Here is a 19,223-nt window from a genome sequence, read left to right on the forward strand (position 1 = left end):
GATAAGTGAAGTGATCGTTATAGAAGAACTTTATATTTAAAAAGTTACTAATTCAAACAAACAAATCCACATAACTTGGCTCTAAATTTACACCTGAAGCTTTCGACTGTTGTTGGGTTTTTTTAGACTTTTATTTAACTGACATTAGTCCACTATCTGTTTCCTCTTCGTGGTGCGGAGACGCTCGTCTTTCTGTCTACATCACTTGTCTTCCACTAGAACTCTACGTGAACTCCTTTCTCAGAGAAGTTATGTTTTTATAGTATTAAAAACCCAAATGCTCAGAGAGAAACACAGTGCTGCCACTTTTCTTCTGTTCACAGTATTTAAGGTAAGTATTAATATTAGTGATATGTCTGAACATATCACTAAATTGAGAATTCAAAAAAATATCAATGGGAACAAGATAACAGCAGTGGTTCTCTAAAGCCACTTTCATTTCTTCTGGAAACGCTGCCTCACATTTGCCTTCGTTAGCAAAGACCTTATTCTGAGGTAAAAGAAATCAGGTCAAATTATGAATTATGAGTCATCTCATTTTTCACAAGCGACTGGAGTGTGATGGAGCACGTGTGCAGCTGCTCACTGACACTGGTTACCAGCTTTACTAACCCACACACCAGTTACCAGTCTGATGAACATCTAATGAAATTTACTTTACCGAGACCACGTCATAGTCCCAGCCATCCAACACCGTTTATCACATGCAGCAGCACCAACCACTGTTCCTGGTTCCATGTATTATCTGCACTGAATCCTCAGTTAGCATGTTTCACTTTACCAGTGAGCGCTGTGCACAACACAACACAACACCACTGAGCACTGCCATTCACCTTTCCTGAAGCAACCGACCAACAATGACACCATTTACAGTCTTAATTAATACCCAGGTTACTGTCTCCAGTATGATTTACCAGTTCTACCAGTACAAACCCCTTCTGTTATCACAGAGAGTCACTGGTCACTGTCACTAATTCAATGTACCATCCCACCCCAGCACCATTTAGCATCCCTCTTCACAAACACTATTCCCTAACCTGAACAGTTCTGACGCAGCACACGTGCACCTGAACCAAACACCTCATTTACCATTTACCAAGCCTGTGTGTGTGTGTGTGGGTGTGTGGGTGGGTGTGTCCGTGTGTCCGTGTGTCCATCTCTCCTCTCACCTCTCTCTGTCTGACATCCCAATGACTGTTATTTACTACCCATCAGCCCCTGCTTTAGCCAGGCACACCAAGGCTGGTCGCTCTGTCCTCAGGCAAACTCCCTCCCTCTCCCTCTCTTTCATTACCCTTTTTCTCTCTGTATTGACGCCTCTCTCTCTCTCCTGCCCTCCCTCTCTCTCAGAGTCTCTCTCTCTTTTTATGCCTCTGTCTGGCACTTTCTCTGTCTCACTTCTTCCTCTGTCTTACCTTCTGTGTTGTTTTTCCCTGTCGCTCTCCATCCTCTGTTTGTTTTTTCCTCTGTGACACTGCCCACACACAGACACACAGACACACACACAGACACACACACACACACACACACACACACACACACACACACTGCTGTCACCAGAGGCAGAGGACTCTCTCTCTAGACACCTCTCTGTCTGGTGACATCCAGACGACATTGGACTGTGTGTGTGTTTGGATTTTTGGTGTGTGTGTCTGAGTTTGTGCTTATGCATGTGTGCATTTGTCCTCTTGTCTTTATCTGTCTGTGTGTGTTGTTATCAGACAGACAGAGACAGACAGATGCATGTCTTCATTCAGCTTCTGTAACAACAGACAAATAAATAATGTTTTCACTAATTAGAGAGTGAAGAGATGGAGTGATGCAGAAATGAAAGAATGGAAGCGGCAGTGAAGTGATGTTGAGATAGTGTGCTGCCCTCGCCAAGCGTAATCCTGCTAGGCTAGACAGCCAGCTAACATTAAACAACGAGTGCGCCTGTTGTCGTTTTAAGACACACCGTCATTTATTTAATTTTTACACTTGACACTTATAAACTTCAACATTATTAATCTAAAGACAGCACAGATAGGGAGGGAGAGGAGGTGTGAGAGAAAAGGGGATGTGGGAACAGATGAGGAGATGTAGAGGGAGACAGGAGCAGCAAAGAATGAGGGGATGAGGAAAAAAGGAAAAGAGGGAATGAATATAGTATTGTATTGTACACAGTGTTTGTCAACACATTGTGTGTGTGTGTGTGTGTGTGTGTGGGGGGGGGGGGGGGGGGGGGGGGGGTCTGTGTCAAAAAGATGTTATCATCTGATCATCTGACTGCAAAACAAATCTACCTACAGGTCCAAATACAGTAACCTGAACCTGAACCTGAACCTCAGACTACGTCCTCACTAACCCTTCAAAACAAGTTTTCCATGCACATACACAAAAAGATCCTCTCCTTATGTCCTGCTTTCCTGGTCCTTCTCTTCATCACCATCCTCCTCTGTTCTCCTCTTCACTCTGCTCTTTTTTACTTACTCTCCTCCTCTCATCTCCTCCTTTCCTTTCCTTCCTTCAGAGGCCAGAGGAGGGATCAGAGGAGAGCAGAGGAAACAGGTGGAGTAGAAAAGGAGGCTGCTGGCTGTCGTGGCAGATCATCGTCACATTCAGACTTCAGATTCGACAACACACTGAGTGACACATCTCTGTCCTGCTCTCACTCTCAGTTCCTCTCTCACTTCATTCACGTCTCAGTTCCTACAAAAGGACGATGCTGACATGTCACAGAAGACAGCCATTAGCCTCCACACCAGCATTTTCAAGTTTTCATGAAGACCTCATCCACACTGAAACACCTGAACATCAGGAACAGTTCAACAAAGCTCCCGCTCTTTGTCTGACGCTTACAGCCGACGCGAGCTGAGCAGCTGGTCAGAAAACCCTTTTACTGGTGCTCTCGGTCACAGGGAGAGTCCTGACCAGCAGGAAACAGTGACTGTGATCCTGAGGCATCGATTTCTGCCACAGCAACTTCTCTTTGAAGCATGAAATTCACGGGGTGAATTAAATGTGATTATTTATTGTCGTTTGACATTAATTTAATATTTAATGATTCATTACAGTTGCTATGGACTTTGTCTTCATGCACAAACAATAAACAGAAAGAGTTCCGAAGCAGGAGAAAGGATGGCAGTTTTCTTTATAACTCAGCCACAGATTGTCCACTGATACTTGGGACATAAAGGAGCAAAGAGCAGCCACAAAGTATCTATGACATGTGACACGTGTTTTCTATATTCTGTAAAACCAACTGTGTGGCCAGCTGCACAGTCAAACCCCCATTATGTTCATTATATTCATGCTTGGTTTCAGCAGGATCAGAGCCTGGACGCCACAGCGCGGTTAAAGGAAGACAAAGGTGCTGGTGAGACAGAGGTCAGGGTTGGACAACTAAAGCACCTGGTCAAGGTTAGAGAAAGATTTAGGCTAGGCTTAATAAAAAAGGCAAATATCAACTTCAGAAAAGGACACACTATGTCCTGCGTTGGTCCAACTGTGCAGGATCATCCAGTGTGGACATAATTCAAAGAGACACTAAAGAATGACACTATAAGTCTAAACAGCGTAGGAAGTGTCTGCACGAAGACAAGTGGACGAGCTGCAGTGGACCTGGGACACAGCTGTACCCAGTGAACATCGTGGTGTGGATGGAGACAAACCAGCATTCTGAAACGTGGCTGTCTCAGTGTGGACATGGTCTCTGTCCCTCCATCTTCCTCCCGCTCACTGTTAATGGTTGATATTTGAAAGAAGGGGGGCGTCCTGGTCCCCCTCCCCCTGCCCCCCTCCTCTCTCACCCCCCTCCTCTCGCTGGCTCTGGCCCATTGTTCTCCTGCCTTCACACACTGATACAGAACAATGCCTGGGACGTGAATGGAGCAGCCTCCACAGGGACAGTTGTAAGCTGTTGGCGCTCAGACTGGAGCTGACTCTCTCTCTCCTTCTGTTTTTCTGTGTCTCTCGCTCTTTATTGGAGCACATATGAAAAGCTCCCGCGCGCATCACGTTCGGTTCTCAGCGGCCGCGAGGAAATTAACCCTCAACGAGATCATTTTTCTGTAAGCCCTCTTAACGGGGGTGGGGGGGGGGGGTGAAATTAGATGGGGGTGGGTCTGGGGTCTGGAGAGGGGCGGGGTCGGTGATGGGCTCCATGGTTGCTAGGGGCAACCATAGGGGAGTGAGCGAGGTAGAAGGCGTCCTTTGCGTGCATGTGTGAATACATAAGCTTGCTGGGCGCGTGCACGTGAGACTTGCCAGAGTCCCACTGCGCGACCCCTCGCGCCAATTTCATCTCACACAATTGGTTGAGAGAGAGAGAGAGAGAGAGAGAGAGAGAGAGACGCAGACGCGCAAGGGAGCGAGAGAGACGGACAGACAGTGAGAGAGAGACCCAGACACAGACAGACAGAGAGAGAGAGAGGATGGCTGGTGGGATTTAGCCTCGCAGCGTCTTCTCCAACACAACAAGCTTATTACCTTTCTCTCCACGCGCCTGGAAACGGATTTACGCGCACGAACGGAGGTTTGTTTGACTCGTTTCTTTGTCTGTTCTCTGTCTCATCACCTCTGCTGTTTGCATTCATCCCTGCCTCACATTTCTTCTCCATCACTCCTTACACGAGCCCTTTTATTCCGGCCGTTTGCAGTTGGAGGCTACAGGTCGCGGGAATGCCTTTAATGGCGATTATCCGGCGGGTAATTAGCCGTTAACACCTAAATGAACCTGGTCGCAGTGGTGGGAGTGGGAGTGGTGCGGTCATCGCCCGCTGACCGGCGCTGCTCTGGTTCTGAGGGTCTCCGTGTGTGCGAGGAGACACAGAGCGGCGGGTGTTGGCGGCGGAGGGGGACAATGAGCGGGGCCGTTGTTTGGCGACGCCGCGCGCGCTGTGCCCAGAAACCGTTGATCCGTCTGTGTGTGGAAGAAACGGGAAACACGTTAACAGCAAAAAAAAAAAAAAAAAAAAAAAAAAAAACGGAATCACGAGCCGTTCGGGATGAAGCAGCTCGGGTCAGTCACATGGTCCGGATCAGTCCCTCAGACTGGACAGGGTCTGGGTGTCTGGGTGCTGGGCTGAGTGTGTCCTGTGCGCCGGCCCCGCGTGCTCAGGAGCAGCTCAGAGGAACGATATCACTTTAACATGTTATCATGAGGGGCTCGCGCTGGCTCTGGGAGGTTTGTTATTTCCTGTGGACTCGCTCTAATTTTCCTGCAGGTCGTAAAGCTACAGAGGCGTCTGACATGTATCTGACATGCGTGTGTGTCATCTGTTCGTGTGTGTGTGTGTCTTTAGCGCGTGCAGTCCCGAGAATAACAGCCGACCAAAATCCCGAGGCGCATGACGTTGTTTATGTGCCTCGACAACAATAACAACAACAACAGTGCAATAAAACCGAGGATATTATACAATGCGCGCGCAGAAAGGGGGGGGGGGCGTTCAGGGGGTGCGAGGGTCTCAGCCATTTTCGATGCGCGTGTAAAAACGCACGCACGGCGACAGACAGACGGACTGAAATCACATCATAATCACAGCGTCCATGTGTGAAACGTGAACCAGGTCAGAGCGGGAAACGTTTCTTTCACAATAAAACACAACATTTAGTATCATTATTATTATTTACTGTTATTTATTTATTTATTTACTTTGTCTGCAGTGCTATCTCTTCCTCCTGTGGGGACCTTACATGTTTGAAGGGGGGGTGTCAGCCTCTATTCTCCTCCCTTCCTCCCTTCCTCCCTCCACAATAGACAAGGGGGCTGCTTGTTGGGAATTTGGCGCTTCACTTGTTTTGCTCAGTGAGGATTTCTCTGTGAGCTGCTCTCACTGTTGTTGTTGTTGTTGTTGTTGATGTGGAAGCCCTCCATGAACCCCCTCAGTCACTGCACTTTAATCACCATTGATTATTGTAATAATGCCAGCTGATTGGCTGGTGAGATGATGATTGGAGGGTCTTTCTGGTGCCCATGTGCAGTGTGTGTGTCTCACTCTGTCTCCCCATGGCGTCACACTCAGCCGTCTATTGTTCCCTGAGTCAGTCTGACGGTGAACAACGTGTTTAAATCGCTTCATTAACACAAAGTCTTTGCCTCATGTGTATGTCCACGATGAAAAGGTGCTATGATATTTTTATAATGTCGCTGTAATAACTGAAAGTGTGAGTCTGTAATAGGTCTAGTCAGCAGTAAAGTCTAGTGACCTTCTTCATGCTCCGTGTTTTCCTTCCTCCTCTGATGTCTCTATTCAGTATTTGAATGTGGACTTTTATTTTTGCTCCAAAATCATTTTCATATTATTTAACAATCACAGAATCACCATAGAAATTAATTTTCTTTGATGTGTTTAGTCTGTTTTTGGAAGGATGGAGAAAGAAGCATATGCATAAAAACATGTCGCCATATTAGAAGCTTTTTTTGCCCCCAAAATGGAGGGGGAGGAGGCTCAGAGGAGCTCATTAGCAATGCAAATTAGTTTTTTTTCCTTCAACGGGGGCTGGGGCACCTGCTGTCTGGAGCATGCGCGCGGCTGACTGGCTCACCCCCCTCACCCCCTCAGCCTCGTGAGTGTGCCTCCTTCCCTCCTTCTCATTAGAATTATGTTGTATTTCCATGGTGCGCAGGGTGCTGGAGCTCAAAAACAAAAGAAAGGAAAAAATGAAAGATAAGTGGAAGGTTAGACAGAAGGAGGAGAGGAGTGACAGAAAGGAAGGAGTGTGGGGTAACACTAACTGCAGTCATTCATTCATTCATAAGCACTACATGAAAATGCAACTCACTGTAATGTAGCTTTAGGCAGATATTAGGACACTGAGTGTTAAATAATGTTCAGTATTTGTCAGCAGTTTCCTGTAACTTGTCCCATGAAGACATGTTTTTTAAATTTCAGCTGTTTTTAGTTTTTCCATTTACTGACATTTGAAGCACGAGCCTCAAACGTCAGTATAAAGGTGAAAAAGCACAGACGTCACATTAACATGGCTCTGTCTGTGTGATACTGGAAGATGTATTTCAGTCATTTACTTCAATTAAAGTAAAAAAGACAAAGAGAGAAAAGCACAGCAGTTATAAAAGTCCTACATTCAAAAAAAGCTGTGTTTTCATGTTGTAGTTAGCCACGGTGGAGCCGGCTTGAATTCATTTATAAGTAAATTTATATACAATATGTTTATTTATATTTATAAATATAATATTCTAGGTTCTAGGTTTAATCTGTTAAGTAATTATAACCCTGATAAATGTTCCCTGTGAATCAGCAGCAACAGAAAACTGAAACCTCCAAACTGCTCAGACGTACCGAGCTGAGTAAACGCGCTACGTTACGTTCCACATGTTGCATGACGACTGGGCTCTAACTGTCCACAGGCTGCGTACTCACATTTCTCTGAATGAGACTTTGGTAAACTAAACAAATATTTTTCATGTAATTAGTGGAACCCCCACATGATAAGGAAGTAAAGCAGATGGATGAATGAAGGAGACATGTCTGTCAAGTTCTCATTCATCCAGGTCATCGTATCATAAAGGTTGATTGAAGGCAGCTGGACTTCTTGTTTGAAGCTTGAAGATGTTTCACCTCTAATCCGAGAAGCTTCTTCAGCACTTCATGGAGGAAGAGGAGAGCAGAGCTCCGAACTCTTTCCCCATTGGTTCAGATACGTGGATGACACCTGGATCAAGATCAAATCCCCAGAAGTGGAAGGTTCCAGTTTGTTTCAGGCCCTGTAACACTCGTAGACAGAAGCTGGTGCACCCCAAAGACAAAACTCCCCAAAACAAGCTCAGTGATGTCGTCTTGTTTGAAGACAGTGATGTCCACATTTTGAACCGTGAACATGGTTTGAAAGTGGAGTTAAGGAGTCCATCCATGTCAAAATAGAACGTCCATCACTGAACAGAGGGAGTGGTCTAAGACACCTGCTGTCACCCACCTATAACGCAACCCCTCCCCAAACGACTAATCCATCCACACCTGAGCTCATGATGCTTAGTTTCCACGATCACCCTGAGGTACCCTCAGGTGCTAACCAGTCCACCTGAGGCAGCCCAGCAGGCGCCGCCCACTGGGTGGGACAGAGATGAGTTTAAATATTTGGACTCTCTAACCAGTCTCTGGAACTGAAGAAGCTTCTCGGATTAGAGGTGAAACGTCTTCAAACGAGACGTCCAGCTGCCTCCGGTCAAACCTTAGGATATGAATGAAGGAGATGAGTGGAAAAGAGGAATGAAGTATGGTGGTAGATGGAAAGACAGGATGTACAACACAAACAAGACAGTAAGGAAAAAAGAAAAGAGTGTAGTCTTAGAACAATGAAAGGAAGATGAGAGGAGGGGAGTACAAAGACGGGCATGACAGAAACAAAAAGAAGGAAAGGATAGATGAAGGATTTGAAGGGAAGAGAAAGGAGAGAAACATGCAAAGGAAAAGACAAAGATGAGAATGGGAGGATGGCAGGACATATTAAAGGATAAAAGAGAAATGACACATGACAGGAGACAGAAAAGATCAGACAAACAAAGCAAAAAGACCTAAGGAGGAGAAAAGAGAAGAGGTTAAGAAAGGAAGGGAGACAAAAGGAGAAGAGAATGAGAACACGATAAGAAAGGAAGGCAGTAAGGGGACAAAATGGAGGAATAGAGGAAGGTGGACAAGTGAAAGGAGAAAAGGAATGAACCAAGGAGACAGTGGTGGAGGACAGGAGCAGATCAGACAAACAAGGGAAGAATGAAAAAGAAGAGGTGAAGGAGGAAGAAGAAAATGAGTAAGAAAACAAAGATGGAGGACAGAAAGAGAATGAATGGAGGCAACTTAGGGAAGAGAAAGGGGACAGCGGAGGGAGAGGGTTGTAAAGAAACATGGAGATGATTCTGTCTGTCAGGCGTGAGGTGATAGAGGAGGAGCAGGGTGACGTTCACCCAGCTAACCACGAAAACATGGCGTCTCCTGTGGGAGGAACAAGGAGGAAATTGTTCAGTAACGTACTGTACAGTTTCCTCTGTTCCTCTCACATCACATGCACATCATGAAGTTTTTAAATTCTGTAAAACACATGAAACCAGCGGGTAGAAACAATCCATTTCATTCCCACGCAGGTTTATCAGAGGTCCACCCTGTTTCCTCACCTCAGCCTAAAGGAGGTGAAAGTTCTCCTTAGTTTCACTGATTATACGACAGAAGTGATGACGGTGCAAAAAGAATCAGATGGATCGGAAAATGATGGGAAATCATATTTAAAAAACAATTAACTAATAATATTCATGGAATTAATATACTAATACAATATCCAATAACATTTCTCATTTTCTAAATGTGATACCAGGACTCACACAGATACAGGTCCATTTCTCTCCAGACATGAGTGATGGAATGAACAGGGCAGAGGGGGTGTACCACCCACCAACAGTCGCTCTCACCAAACACCTGGCCGTACCTGAGTGACGCTTTCTTTACATTCTGTAAAAGTGTTTGACGCGTTTGTTACATTATTAAACAGACTTCTCACAGTCGGCGTTTTATTTTTTCAACATGCTAAAAATGAGCTTGTTTTAAATAATCCATGGCAGCGAGCATCACGTCTGTTTGTCAGATGTACAGTACATACACACTGATTGTAAAAGGCTGCAGCGCATTACCACACAACAGTAACATCATTCTGGCAGCACACACACACTGTGATGGATTATGCAGCTTCAGGTGGGAGTTTTTTCTTGCCACTGCCGCCTTAAGTGCTGATCTGGGGTCAGACTCTGGGTCTCTGAAACGCGCTTTGAGACAGTTTGGATTGTGGAAGCTGAATAAATAAAACTGAAGGGAATTCAGTTTAAACTGATTTTCACTCTGTAGAGAAGTGGATGGAAACTAGCAGCTACGTCTGAGAACACCCGAGTAAACGTCCGAAAACATTTAAAGTCGGTGCACACTGCATGGAAACGCAGCCTTGTTGTTTAGTGTGGTGGTTTTTTGCCTCATGATAATAATTGGCTGGACATTACAGTCCATCCAACACCTACTCCCAGCGAGTAAAGACAATGCACAGTGTTACAGAGAGGTGACGGTGCACAGTTCAGACTCTGCTCTGCAAACAGGAAGAGATTATCTGACCAGAAAATAAAATATAAAAAAAAAAAACTGTGCTGGAAAGACTTAGAAGATAACATCAAATCGGTATTAAGCTACACAGACAGATAACGTGGCCATGGATAAAATATTTAGCTGGCTTTCCAAATCAGCCCTTTCCCCATTGCTCTGTGTGTGTGTGTGTGTGTGTGTGTCCCCCCAAATCCTAACTGGCATGTCTGTTCGCTGTGCAAAACAGGGTCAGGTTAGAGAAAAAAGAGAAAGAGAGAGTGAGCACATGATGGGCAGATAAAGGCTTGTCTGTGTCTGAGGGAGAAGAGAGCGAGGAGGATGAGAGGAGGAGGAGGAGGAGGGCAGCGTGATGAAGGGGCCTCTCTGTTGAAGGAGGGAGTTGCGGCTCTATAGAAGGCTCCCATGGTGGACAGAAACAAGGCATTTAGTCTGTGAGTCGGCCTCTGTAACGCCATAATAGGCTCTTATAATGATGCCACTATGGACAGGGCGGAGAAAAAAGAAAACACAGAATGTCCCTTTAAACTGGAGACTTGTTGGGAAGAATGCCTATAGTGAGATGTGGTGGATGAGCTGCGGATGCATTGGTAAGAACAAGAGAAAGGCTGAGCTGAGAGAGAGTTTAGGGCCTGGACCAACATGGATTCTGTCTGACCCTGAACCACTGACTCTGGGTTACAACCAGGATTTTTACTTGGTATTAAAATATAATGTTAGAAACTTGTTACTGTAACTGGGGGTGGATGTTCAGGAGTAAACTGGACAGTTACTGAAAGAACAAAACATTTGGAATTAAAGTGGAAATCTGCAAACAAACTGGTGGAGGCTCAGTCTGCACGGGGGGAAAAGATGCTGCTGTTTTATGTGATCATGGTACTTTTCTGGCTGCGAACTGAGCAATGTGAGACATCACATCTGCCGTTTTTAACTTATGATCATAAACATATGTCAGCATTTGTCTGAAACTGATGACACACCACACCGCTGCCTTCTCACTCATTTTAAGAAAAGCACAAAAAGGTAGAGCTTACCTGCTCAGGCTGCGCTGTTATTCGTGACGGGGTCTCGCGATCAGTCCGACAGCTTTGTCCTCACAGAAGTTGGATTTCTCTGCAAATAAAGCAAAGCCAAGTTCTTGATGAGATACTGAGCTTGAAATACTAGATCAACCAATCCAAGTAAAATGAATCTCCTCAGGTGTTCACCTGTTTTTGGACAGTATGATCTGGAAGAACATCTCTGTGGGTCTCATACCCTGGTTCGGTTTCAGAAAACGATCCTGACTGCCTGTGGTAATGATGGATGAGTTACCACACGTTTTCATGCATGTTATCACAGCAACACCAGTCGTGATGAGTTTGCACGGAGACGTGCTTAAAGCTGATGTGGTGTTACTTTTTTACTTCAAGTTCCTTTCTCAGAAAAAGCTGTTACTATCTCAGCAGCGCTGCTGCAGCTGAGTGAGTGAACAGTGCAGGGTAACGTATGAAATGCAGACCGAGGCAGTGCACGTGCACCCCACTGTGTTTTCACTGCACAGGCTCAAACCATCAGAACCATCAGAATAGTTTGGCTCCAGCTGTTGTGCTGCTCTACAATAACAGGTAGCATCCAAGATAACTAGCATCTAAGCACGGATGCTAGTGTGTGAGAAGGTGTGTTTGTTGTTGTTCAGAGTCCAGTGAGAACTGGACTGATGGAGTTACTGATGGAGACTGATGGAGATGGAGTACACCGTGTGGCTGATGTGTTGTCCTGGTCTGTGCTGACCTGTGTGTGTTTACCGCGTCTTCTTTCACATGTGAACCTTCGCGTGCAGTCTCTCCTGATCCCTCTGATGGATTTAACAGGCTTAAAATCAAGTGTCATGTAATTTGAAACGTTATTGCTCCCTGCAGGGAAATCCTCTTTTCACTTGACCCTTTACTCTCAGTGTCAAAGGTCAGAGGTGAAGGTCACCTGCAGAGCACGACTCCAACCTGCGGTTTTAGGGTTCTGTTCAAGGGCACATGAGCAGGGAGGTGGCATCGTGCCCGACCTGAACCTGCTGTCACTTTGAATAATTGAACAGAAGACCAGAGGTTCCCAAACTCTTCTTTTAACAACAGCATTCCTTCATAGTGATTTTTCTTTCAGTGCAGGACAGCTGTCCTCCCCTGTCCATGAAAGGCTGTAAGTCAAACAGCGTTAGACAGAGTTATGTTCTCTGGATCAGAGTCATCTCAGACTGACTTTAATTTTTTTAATTACTCTGACAGATCTTTACATTGCTCCCTGACAGTCACTGTTTCTGACTTACACATCCTGGAAAGTATTTTCAGTAACTGTCACAAATATGATCTGCTGCATAACTGCACATTCAGGTGAAGCATATGTAGATTAATGTGGCCATTTCCAGATAATGTTAACTATGTTCACCATCTTAGTTTAGTGGGCTAGCATGCTAACATTCACTAATTAGCACTAAATACAATGTACACGAGGGGACGTCAGTACTTTTGTAGTTATTTGGTCATAAACCAAAGTTTGTCCATGATAAGATTCAAAGTGAAATGTTGAGCTGATGGAACCAGATGAAAAGTCGGAGGAGTCAGTAGGATTGATCCTCTGGGAACCATGAACGTGGACGTCAGCAGATGTCACTGAATCCGTGGAAGGTTTGACCTGCTGGTGACAAAGTGATTAGAATTTATCCTCTAGAGGCTTTAAATATCTGAAGCAAAGTTCATGGCAATCTATCTGATGTTGACCTACCAGCCATTAAAAATGTGGGTATGACCCTAACCCTCGATGCACACGCTACAGGAGCCACTTCAGGAGAAAGGATCTGTGTTTTACACGTTTAATTATGAGACAGAGTGTTTACTCTTCCCCTGTAGGCCAAACTCTTTTATACAGTCAGTTATTCAGCTAATGATTTATCAGTATTTGTTTATCCCTTTCCATTCTTATTATTATTTGTCCATATTGTTGAAGAAAATTAAAATTGGGATATTTTACTCGGAGAATTCGTTTTTAAAGCATTTTTCGATGTGGTTTTCTCGGTGGTCTGTGCTGTAATACAAAATGCAAAGCTTCGTCTTTCTTTGTTTCCCTGAATAATCAGGAACAAACACTCTGCTGTGAACCAGCACACAGAAATCTTGCTCACCACGTTTTTTTGTGGAAGGAGCTGAGTTGAAAAGAAATGGACCCTAACAACGTCGCACATGAAAGCCTTTCCAGAGCACCCCCCTTCCCGCCCCTGCTCCTGATGCACTACGACTACGACAGCAGGGATAATTAGGGAATTGTATTTTGAAAATATAGGTCTGCACGATAATGAGGGCAAATAAAAAACCTTCAATTCAGCTCCAACTGTGCGAGAGCTGCAAAGAAGACAAGTGGCTTCGAGGCGGATGTTGAGAAAAAAATGTATGACTGGGGATTAAAAACAGATCACACACACACTGCTAAGGCTGCACAGGGCCGCGACATCTGCAGTAATGGAATAACAGCAACACGGCAGCTTCTAACACTACAACAAGATCACTGAGAAGCAGCGGCTGATTCTCACTCTCTGGGTTTTGAGCCTTTTGAGTTTAGGTTTGAAACTAAAAATGATTTTCCTTATTATGATGTACCAGTTTATAAAATGTCCATCGTAAGGAGACATATTCATAAAGTCTGTTTTATTCATTTAAGACTCCAAAACCCAGAGGCTCTGCCAGGGGCCACAGCACACTGACAAACAAGTGAGAACATGTCCAACAACATGTCCATCTATACAAACACCCAATGTGTCAGTGTCCATTTTAGATGATATCTGGCTCAGAGTCCTCCTGGTCTCTGGTCTCTCAGTACTTCCTGAAGCCACAGGAGGAACAGTGCATCAGTGAGGGTCAGTGTTCTGCAGCTTATTAATCCATACTGAGGGGTAGTGTGTGTGTGTGTGTGTGTGTGTGAGGGTGAATCTCAGATAGCAACAGAGACTCTGACCTGACAGACAGACAGAGTGTGTGATGTGTCGTCCTGTGGGCTGAATCCAGTTTAAATTGGCTGCTCTCCTAGCTCTGGATTAGACCTGGGCTTAATACCTTTACACTAAAAGGCCTGTCCATTCCCTCTGAGGGCAATCTGCTGCAGGAACACACCAGGCTTTAATCCACAGCAACAACAACAACAGCAGCAGTTTATCTGGCTGAAGCTCGGCGAGGCAGATCACACGACGTCAGGCTCATCCTCACTCTGTCAACGTTTCATATCTGCTGATCAGAGTGTGCATTTCTGAAAATGTGTTTTAAAGGTTTAGCCCCAGTTTGCATCTCGTGGGTTTTGGGCTGTTGGTCAGACAAAAGAAGATGTGAAGACTTTACCTTGAAGTCTGGACACTTGGAGAATTTCCTGATGGAAAGCTACAGTTTCATAATTCATCCTTTCATTTATTAGTTAGACTCAACAAAATATCTTTTAAAAGAGAAAAATCCCTTTCTGAATTTCCCATCCTCAAATGTCTCGATTGATCAGATTGATCAGTCAGGACTCAGAGCCAGAACCATCAGCTCCAACAGCACAGGCTCAACCTGAACAAAGCTTCATTTATCCAACCAGCTACAGGCCTGTCCGTCAAGCTAAACACACACACAGGATTTTACTGCTGAGCTGGACCAGAACAATGAGTCTGTGTTGTCTGAAGACAAACTGTAACAAACCTCTCACTCTGTCTGTCCGTCCCGGATTCTTCTACACGCGATATCTCAAGAACACTTGGAGGACTCTTGCACAAATGTTGACTGTGACCTAAGGCAGATCAGAAAGTTTTATGCAGGTGAATGTGATATCTGAAGAACACTTTGAAGGATGTTCTTTAAAGTTTGCACACATGTTCACTGTCACTCAAAGATGAATAGATGAGCAGATTGTGGAGGTTTGAGGTCAAAGGTTAAGGTCACTATGACCGTGTTTACGTTTTGCTTGGCTATGTGACATCTCAGGAGCCCTTTGAGGGATGGTCTTCAAACTTTGCACAAATGTTGACTGTGACACAAGGATGCACTGAATAGATTGTGAAGGTCAGAGGTCAGAGGCCAAGGTTGCTGTGACCTTAATGCAAATGTTGTGCTTCAGAATGTGTCCAACCACGCAGAGGCGTACCACCGTACCGCCATGTGGTACAAGAAAAGACATAGAGGAGTTTTCCTCTTAAACCTGTAAAATCAGGTTCTGGATCAGTCAAATGCTGCTCCTTTGTGCAGAGCAGCCAGTCAGGAACCTGTTTAATACAGAGCCTTTGTTTTGCTTTGATCTGATTGGCTCACAGACTGTGTATAGTGGCCTGCAGGGACAAACTACAGCAACCACATCTAACAAACATCCATTTTACCTTCATCTGCATCCTTCACGTCTTCCTCAGTAAAGGAAGTTTGGACTGACTGATAATGTCACATGCAAGGCCAGAAAACTGTCCAGCATCAAGAAACGAGCTCTGTGGAGGCAGAATGAACTGATTTACTATCAGTTTTAACAGGTCCTAATGTGAAAGTGACCGTTTTACTTTCAATTTGAAAACATTTCCTCGTTTGTTCCGAGCAGTTTGCGCTGAAAGCAGCTACAGAGGAGACGAACTGTTGTCGATGCTTTAAGATGGAGAAGCAGCAGAGCAGATACCATTACACAGGCAGCTGCTGTATGTGTGTTACACAGCTGCATCCAAATTAAAGTGCAGCAGGTGGAGAATCTCCACTGATGTGAAGTACGTCAGCAGGAGCTGCTGGAGGATCAGTTTGTCTGTCGGAGAGCAGGATTTCTCTAAAACCTTTGGAACAGATCTCTGTGATATTCTGCAGACAGTCTGGACTCCAGCCAAAGAACGATTGATTAGATTTTTATAGTGATTAGGATCTGGGATTTTGTTGTGCAGCTATGAAAGTAAAGGAGGCTTTGGTTTCAGTGTCTTCAGGAATATTTTCAGTATCAATAGATTCAGTTTAACCTAAAAAGGAGAAATAAGACTGAAGCGTCTGGATGTAGCAGCGGAGCTTCGTCTCCTCGTGGTTAAATGTGATGATATCTCTGCTGGCCTCAGGTCAGATTTCAGCCTTAAGCCACTGTATCTGAACTGAAATGACCAAATGAGTCAGGACAGTCTGTCTGAGATTCGTCCAGCATGAATGAGACGGGACGATCACACATGGATTAAACCAAACCACAGAATCTACATCACCAAAGAAATGGCCGATAGTTAATCAGGTTTATTCACTGGAACGCTTTAAAGCGTGAGCGTGAGCGTGCTGCAACAAAAACCTCCGTTATTTATATTCACAGCTGATACAGAAAGATTGATCTAAAAACTTTAAATCCTCTGAATCTATTAATGAAGGAAAGACAGAGGGTTCCTACAGAGGCCTGCAGAGTCTGAAACCAAACACCGCTCATAGTCTTCGTTTTAATCTCTGCAGAAGAAATTTGGCCAAAAACATTTGTACAACGAGACATTTTCATTCTGAAATCCATTGTTGAGAGAAAGCTGCTGGCACCCAGCTACTGTGCATCAGAGAGAGAGGAACTGCTGACACAGCTCATAAAATCCACATCAGATATCAGAACATGGCCAGAAAGTCTGCTGCTGTCACGGTGTGTGTGGCTTCTACTGTTCCAGCTCACCGTTCATCAAAAAGAATCAACAAAAACAAAAACTATCTGAGGAAATAATGAGTCCAGGTTAAATCTGATCTGTTCCCTCTGTGGTTTAAGTATCAGAGGTGAGATAAGCCTGCAGTCTGAGCCGCCTCCCGGCTCACTCCTCATTTCAGAGGTTCACTCTGGTGCTGCCATCTTGCACGTGAGCTCTACTTCCAACCAGTTCTTTAACTTTCCTGAAAGTGACAGTCACAGAACTTTAGCCTTTAAATTTCAGGAGACAGCTCGTACACGTGGAGAACACTGAACCCTGTTGGTCTGTTCCTGACGCATCGCGCTGATACAGCACTGTGCACAAGTTTTAGGCAGGTGTGAAAAAATGCTATGAACTAAGAATGTTTTCAAAAATGGAAGTGTTAATAGTTTATTTTCATAAATTAACAAAATGTGGTGAATGAACAGAAGAGAAATTTAAATCATCAGTCTCTGCTGTGACCACCCTTTCCCAGGTCTTCTTGGTTATCTGAAAAGTAAAGATAATGGTGACGATGAAAATGGTTTTATAACTGTGTGTATTTGCATGTACGTTTTGTGGTTAAGAAACCCGGACACCCGGACACCCCTGCCTTCAGTGCTGATCCGGGGTCAGACTCTGGGTCTCTGTAAAGCACTTTGAGACAGTTGTGATTGGACGGAGCTGTATAAACAACACTGAGCTGAACTGATTGAAAATGATCATTAGCACCTTGTTGGTATAATTGGTGGATTATACATCTGACTATAATCCTACACAGTAGTACGGTAGTAACAGCAAATACTGATTAGATTTAGACTTTTCTTTCATTCACTGCCTAAAACTTTTGCACGGAACTGTGTGTAAACTACCAAACATTAGTCTTTAAATTCATTTTGTCTTCAGTTTTCTGGACAGAACATGCTAATGAAAACGCAGCGGTCCATTTGTCTCTTCGGACGGTCTCTGGTCTAATGTTTCATCTGGTCACAGGATCACTGTGAAAGGCCTGATTAAAGGCTTATAAACCGTTTATAAACCGTACAAATGAATGTGACTCGCTCCCGTCTTTGTCTGGACACGGTTTCCTCTTCGTTTAGCTGTGAGGTCACAGGTTCAATTCCCACAGCAGCTACTGTGTCCCGCTGTTGTGGCCTAGAGCGAGGCGGCGGCTCTTTATCGCTGTAACTCCATCAGCTCTGTGACTGAAATGTTAAAGTGCGAACGCTCAGACTGGACTGGAGCAGTTTTCCTCCAGGCCTGGTTTCATTTAACATGACTGATGCTTTTTATTACAAAATGCTGCAGACGCTTGGTGTTCGAGGCTCAATATTTCAACAGTATAATTCGAATGTGTCACCTGAAATGTCACCTTCAGTGGTATTTCCATACATTAAAGCTTTTTTCTGTCGTTATAGTTACAGCATTTAAACTCTTTTGAAAATCAAAAGCCTCAAATCATCCATTGCTTTTTACAGATTCAGCTTTGAGTGATTTGTAAGTAGGTTTAAAATGATTCTTAGTTTTTCTCTCTGACCCAAACTTCCTGTCAAACCAAAGTTTTTCTGGGCTCAATCATTAAACACGTTTTCTGTTTTCATTAAATTGAATAAAATTGTGAGGACGACGTCGTTCATCAGGGTAAGAACCTGAAACATCCGGATCGATAACGCTCTCCGCTCTTTTGTATTTCGGATTTAAACGTGTTGCATTGTTGGACCTGTCAGCTGTTACAGTTTAGAAATTTGCAAATGCCAAAGTGGACAAACCTCAGTGTAGAGAGGAAGACGTTTCAGGGCTGTGCGTCACCATCACACACAAACTGGGCGAGACTGTGCGTTTGGACTGGAATCAGTGAAACAGTCTCCTGTTCATGCATGAAGAGGGATGACATCAGTGGGTGAGACCTGGGGAAACAGTTAGGAAAAGCAGATGGTCATTAGAGGTCAGAGGTCATCTTACATCTTAAACTCCAGGTTTAGCAGCAGGAATCACTGACGTGACCTGAACACATCTGAAATGGTCCGGCATCAGGTTTTTCCACCGTTCTGTGCTCAGTACGTCTTCATTTCCAGCACAGACATTCTTCACTTCAGGAAAGAAATTAGATAAATGAAGAATACGATTTACTGACCTGCAGGAGCAAAATATTAGGAACATAAATCTGAGAGAATGATTTGAAATTTGAGGGAACAAATTATTCATTTAAGGAGGCAAGATGATGGAACCGCCCATTTCTCACCTTCACACTGCAGTTTGAGCAGGAACACGACGCTGCACCTCCCAGGTTCCAGATTCAGCCCTGAACGGTCGCACATCTGCACCACAAAGGGTTAAAGTGAGGAACCGGAGCTGCGTGTTTGTGTGTGAATGCAGTGCTCAAGGATTCGGAGTCCATGTTGACTGTTGAGAGGAAGGTGTGAAGAGGGAGGCTGTTATCACAGTGTGAAGTGGGAAACCGTGATTGGCCACTCTGCCACCTCCCCATTGACCCCCATTACAGCTGCGTTAACAGG

General features: G+C 44.6%; 1 protein-coding gene across 1 annotated transcript in view; it reads left to right on the forward strand.

Moving 5' to 3' along the window:
- Positions 1-4,367: 4,367 nt before the first annotated feature.
- Positions 4,368-19,223, forward strand: part of si:ch211-137a8.4 (neurofilament heavy polypeptide) — a 28,332-nt gene continuing 13,476 nt past the window's right edge. The window contains exon 1 of the mRNA XM_041047093.1: positions 4,368-4,516. The gene's annotated coding sequence lies outside the window, so the exon portion shown is untranslated. The remainder of the gene's footprint in view (positions 4,517-19,223) is intronic.

Source organism: Toxotes jaculatrix, chromosome 9, assembly GCF_017976425.1.
Source record: "Toxotes jaculatrix isolate fToxJac2 chromosome 9, fToxJac2.pri, whole genome shotgun sequence".
Taxonomy (NCBI): domain Eukaryota; kingdom Metazoa; phylum Chordata; class Actinopteri; family Toxotidae; genus Toxotes; species Toxotes jaculatrix.